This window comes from Amborella trichopoda, chromosome 5 (assembly GCF_054954075.1).
Source record: "Amborella trichopoda isolate Santa Cruz 75 chromosome 5, AtrichopodaSantaCruz75HAP2 v2.0, whole genome shotgun sequence".
Classification (NCBI taxonomy): Eukaryota; Viridiplantae; Streptophyta; class Magnoliopsida; order Amborellales; family Amborellaceae; genus Amborella; species Amborella trichopoda.
This window is the reverse complement of record NC_142340.1, coordinates 10,884,373-10,890,372: the sequence shown is the minus strand read 5'-3', so window position 1 is coordinate 10,890,372 and position 6,000 is coordinate 10,884,373. Positions and strand designations below refer to the sequence as shown.

Here is a 6,000-nt window from a genome sequence, read left to right as displayed (position 1 = left end):
ATGATAATGAAAACTCAATGCAACAGGTTGAGAAGCCAAAAGATCATGACGACTAGGGGGCGACTAGGGGTGCTGCTCGCTGTCTCACATTGAGAGAGAGGGGTGCCAAAACAAAGAAAAAAAGATAAAAACAAGAAGATCTAGAGAGAGATGGCTAGACGCGAGATGAAAACGATCAACAGATTCTTACTTTAATACCATGTTAAACACACAAAGGCAGAAGACAAAATTCATATCTATTGACCATTATCATCATGTATATCTAACACAACCAAAAGTAACTTGTACAACAAGATAAATTACAATTTCTTCAAGATCTTCCACTAATTTTCAACTATCTCCACAAAATCTTCCTTGAGGCACTATCCATCATCCTCAAGAGGCCAAACAAGCTAGATGGGGTAACCCATCTTCAGTAGCTCCCCATACACGTCTCCAAGCACATGGTAGGCTGTGCAATACCCATCATCAGTAGCTCCCCATACACCTGTCTCCAAGCACATCGTAGGCTGTGCAATGCCTCATGTACATAGCTATATTGTTACTCACTTCAAGGCATGTCATCCCCAGGGAGCCTATGCTCTCCTCCATTACTAAAGCTGACCATCATAGGTGTACCTTGTATCATCCCCAGTGGACTGTGTCAAAAGCGACACCACCCCATATATCTTCAGTGGATCGCACATTTCAGCAGCATGGATCATCATTGCCCAGACTCCATTGGTGGAATTTGTTATTTGGGCCAAGCTGAATCATGTGAATCACACCTCCATAATAAATCGACGACAAGAAGTATCTGCGTCCATAACCTAAATGGGCCTATTATCCTTCTTCATGCCTCGCCGATACTGTTCCTTGCAAGAAAAATACCAGACCTAGGGCATCACTGCAGTCCATTATCCGTCTCTCTTATCACACTTTTTTTTAAATCAGTTACTATGAATTTCATTTACCCAAAAAAAAAAAATACAAGGTTCAAGATTACACACCTTATATCCTCACATTTTCCATTTTCTTCCTACATTTTTGTGTTATTCATCTATCACATTCATGCCATCTTACAACATCAAGCTTCCTTTGTCTTATCCATCCACCATATCCCATTTCAATTCCCTCATCTCTTTACATCTCCTCACTTGGGCCATACCTTCTTCTTCACACCCACATCGTGCTCCCCTTTATATTGTCATATTCACCCACCTTATCTCTCACCATTATCACACTCACTTTATGCACCGAATCAACTCATGCCATAACATTGTCTCATGTCACCTCACATTTTCATCTTGTACTCTACCCCCATGCCATCTCATACATGGTATCCCATGCCTCCAAGCCATATCATACCCTCCTTTGTCCTATTTGTTTATCACGTCCTTCACACTCACCCATGTTATGTTATGCCAGAGCAGAAATGCCATGCTTCCTCCACGGTTTAATTAATTCACACTCCTCACTCCTCACATCCCCCATTCCCATTTGCCTCGTACATATACCAACGGTTGCACCGTCAACCCCTCGCCCAAACTCAACTACACACTCACATAGGCCACGGGTGCAACCTCCGGCCCACCTCCTTTATTTCTCTTCTTTCGTATTTTCTCCCTCATGCATAGGGCTGCTACTGGGCTGGCCGGCCCGAGGCCCAATGAAAGCTGAAGCTACATTGGACCAGCCCAAAAGGGATCTATTGGGCTGGGCCTATCCCATTAAGAAGTTTTATTTATTTTTTTGCTTTTTTTTAAGGAAAATTATTTCATGCGAGTTGGATCGCATTTCTACTGTATGCTGTATGCGATCATAAAGCATCTATCTTTAAGATGCATACAAATAGGTGGTCCATCTAAAAACAAGTAACTAACTGTCTAAATGTTTTTTTAGTATAATTATTATTTTTAGTTTCAAATTTTTTTTTTTCATATGCATGATCTCCATGTTAAAAATTATATATTCTCTAAAAATTAAGATCAAATTATATTTAACAAATATATTTACTGCCAAGCCCGCATTTCTACAATTTGCGGGCTAGCCGCATAGAAACCGTGTACTTTTTTTAATCTCACTCTTCAAATACTTTTTGTTTGTAGTAATCCAAGAAAAGGACATGCTAAAATATTTTTTAGAAAATTTAATATTTCAATGTAACATGTGGTGTCTAGAACAAAAAAAATGTGGTAGTTGTGGCCCATCCCAGACCAACTACTTGCCCCCTTCTCTCTTGTGCCACGAACACTCTCTCTCTTCCATCTGTGTTCTGTCTTTGTTTTGGGGCTGGTTTCTAGAGAGAGAGAAAATGGATTTTTAGAGAGTGAAATAGAGATTGGATTTCTAGAGAGAGAGAATGGGTTTATAGAGAGAGAAAGATAGATTGTGTTTTTAGAGAGAGATTGGGTTTTAAAGAGAGACATTGGGTTTTTAGAGAGAAAGAAAGATTGAGTTGTTAGAGAGAAAATGAGTTTTAGAGAGAGAGATTGGATTTCGAGAGGGAGAGAATGAATTTTTAGAGAGAGCAAGAAAGATTAGGTTTTTAAAGAGAGAGAATGTTTTTTTAGAGAGAGAAAAAGAGATTGGGTTTTTTGAGAGAGAAAATAGTTTTTAGAGAGAAATATTGAGTTTCTAGAGAGAGAGAATGAGTTTTTAAAAAGAAAGAGCGATTGAGTTTTTAGAGAAAGAATGGTTTTTAGAGAGAGAAAGAGAGACTGCGTTTCTAGGGAGAGAATAGGTTTTGGAGAGGATGAGAGATTGGGTTTCCAAAGAGAGAAAGAATGAGTTTTTAGAGAGAGAAAGAGAGATTGGATTTTTAGAGAGAGAAGTACCGGGACGTGTCTGAATACAAACTTATATCCGAGGTAAGTGCTACCTCACAATTTAAATTTGTTGGTTAGCCATCGCACGACACCGCATGTCCATGCACACACTGCACGTGCACTGGGGTCACCCATGTGCTCACACGCAACCACGGGAGGGGAGCGCGAGGAGGACAACCGCAGGGCCCGACTGATCAAAGTACATGCAGGAAAGTCCTAATCTAGGAAGTGAATAAAATGTTATCACTGTAGCTTATTGGTTAGCTTCGAGGATTAGTTTTCCATTGTCAAAAAAATAAAATGCTATCACTCTGGCATATAAAAAACGAATGGCAGGAGCTTAAAAGAAACGAGATCGAAAAGGTGAAGAGAAAAAAAAGAAAGAAAGATAGAAAGAAAGAAAAAAAACGACAAAACTGTTGGAGTTACTGTTGATGGTGATATTGTTATTTTTTTCGGTTGTAATAAGGCTTGCCTAGGTGTTGCATGTCCCGATACAAACTGAGTTATTGACACTAGTGCTTCCTACCATGCTACCCCATGAAAATATTTTTTTACATTACAATTCAAGAGACTTTGGTGCCGTAAGGACAGGAAATAATGACACCTAAAAAACTGTCGGAATAAGTAATATTTGTGTTGCGACCAATGTCAGCTGTGAATTGGTTCTTCAGGACGTAAGGTATATTCCAAACCTATGACTTAATTTGATATATATATATATATATATATATATATATATATATATATTATTCTTTTTCACCTGTTTTGTAATCATTTTCTTTTCTTTTGGCAAATATCACTTACAAGTAGTCTTATTACAATAAACTATTGCTTCATAGAAAATAAAAACTAGTAAATCTAAGATCTTAAAACCTTGCTACCCCTAAACCAATTTTCTTTAGATAAAGAAAATTCTTATGCTTGGGAATATAAAGACAATATAATTAAATACGATAAGAAACCAAAAAAGAGTGTCAGAGATTATCTCAACCAGATTTATTACACCCCACACCGAGTCACTACTATCCGATGGTGCATGATCAACGATTAACTTTCAATCTCAATCGGGAAAGCAAGTTTAGGTCGAACCATCTAATGAAACTTTTGAACTTCTCTTGATCACAAATCTCAAACTTAGGTTTAACCCATAAAACTTAGTTTAAAAGAGATAACATTTACTTAGTACTACCTAACCCTTAAATAACACAAAGCAAGATGAGAGAGAGAGAGAAAGAGAGAGAGAGGTCTAAGTGGGGCATGCCCCTAAATTTTTATGAGAGAGAGAGAGAGTTTTCTTTCCGAAGTGGGGTGTGCCCCCTATTTTGACATTCTAGAGAGAGAGATATTTGAGAGAGAAAAGAGATTTTGGTGTAGAGATTTATAGGCTTGGGGTCCTCTTTTTATAGTGCAAAAATACTATTAGGGTTTTTTAGGGTTTTTCATGGTTTGCTTATTTTTGTGAGATTGAATATGCACTATTGATATTGGGTGACTTATTGAGTGGGAGATTTGAACGCTCCATTCGATAGATGGGTCATCAACATTATACGAAAGGTGCTAGAACTTTATCTCCCATTTTCAAAACCATTTTCCGATCAATAGAAATTAAATAAATTAATTCAACAATAATATTGTGCTTACCAAAATTATGCACAAACCTTCTCATGCTTTCCAAATATCTATTCAAAGCTTCCTCAAGGCAAAGCATTTCTAGAACATCACAAAGCGTTTTCTTCAAGCTAAAGCTTGATCCAACAAAATAGGGAAGTCCTTGGAGTGGGGCGTGCTACTAGGTGGCACTCATGGGCCCCACCCACATTGTAATGGTGGGTCCATATAGTTTATTGGGCCTCCCATATAAATTAATTAAATATTGTATAATTTTTAGAAATTTATAAAACTCAATTTAAATAATTAAATCACTCTAAAATCAATACCTTTATTTTTATAAATCTAAATTTGATAAATAAAATATCCAGAGATCTAAAAAAATTCAAATAACAATTCTAAAAATCATTATCATTAAAACAAACATAATTAAATTCATTAGATGATAAAATGATCCTTATGGTCTAGGAATTAATTAAATAAACATTGGGGCACTCCACCTTCAACTATGAACTACGGTCCACACTTGCTTTCTTAAACCGACCCAGTGTTGCCCACGACCCACAGTCCAAGCAGGGGCTCATTAGTGGGTCACCAAAGTCTAGTTTATGGGCACGGGGCCGTAATCCCAGTTTGTGGATTTCAGGTTCTTTCCTAAAGACATATCAAGGTCATTTAGACCTAATGCGACCACAGCTCATATGACGCATAGGGGTATCTCTCACACATGTATAAGCTTCACTTTGAAAGGTAGTTTGCTTTCGCGAAATGACTATCATATATGCATGCCATGTGATGGTTTGCGGATGAGGCTTTGACTCCCGTATCTGAAGGCCACCATCACATACAAGGGCCACACAATCCCTCGGCTCACTTATATGGGCATACTCTGACCTCATCAAGGGATGACGTATTAAAACCCTTATCAGATAGTATGCTTAGGTAACATAGGTTTTTCTCAACCAATTGACCTAATCCGTAAAGCTCAGTTCGGTATCAGCAAATATTATTTGCTTAGTATGGTCCACGAAATACCACACTCTCATTGAGTTCATGTTCCATTATATCAAAATGTTTATCACAAGTATTCGTAAGGCCTTTAATGGCCACACTCACCCACTATCTCTCCCTTGGCCTTTGAAGGCTTTACATTTTCACTTTTTCTCATCCCCATCTCTCTCACTTGTCTTACAAAAATATTAGGGGCAACCGCCTTTGTCAGAAGATATGCAATCATCATATATTTGGATATATAGCTAATCTCGATCTCTCTCAATCTCACATCATTCTTTAGGTGGTAGAAACATTGTTTTACATAGTCCTTATAATACCGTGGCTCCTTTGACATACAAATCGCCGTCGTGATGGCAGAAAATCATCAATGCCTCACAATGGACGAGGTGAAAGTCAAGTTGATTAAGAAATTTCTTAATCCATGTAGCTCTCTTAGCTGTCAAACAACACGTCACGTATTCTGCCCTATGTTGGACAATGCCACCACATCCTGTTTATTTGATTTTCAAGAAACTGTGCCCCCTCTAAGCATGAACACATATCCGGATGTGGACTTCCCATCATCTGG

The 6,000-nt window shown here is 38.0% G+C and overlaps 1 long non-coding RNA gene across 1 annotated transcript; it reads right to left on the bottom strand.

Moving 5' to 3' along the window:
• Window positions 1-220: 220 nt before the first annotated feature.
• Window positions 221-1,544, bottom strand: LOC148781951 (uncharacterized). The gene is made up of 2 exons (XR_016055978.1): window positions 990-1,544; window positions 221-848 (listed from the first exon to the last, which is right to left on the bottom strand). It is a non-coding gene; the product is annotated as an uncharacterized LOC148781951 (long non-coding RNA).
• Window positions 1,545-6,000: the final 4,456 nt, after the last annotated feature.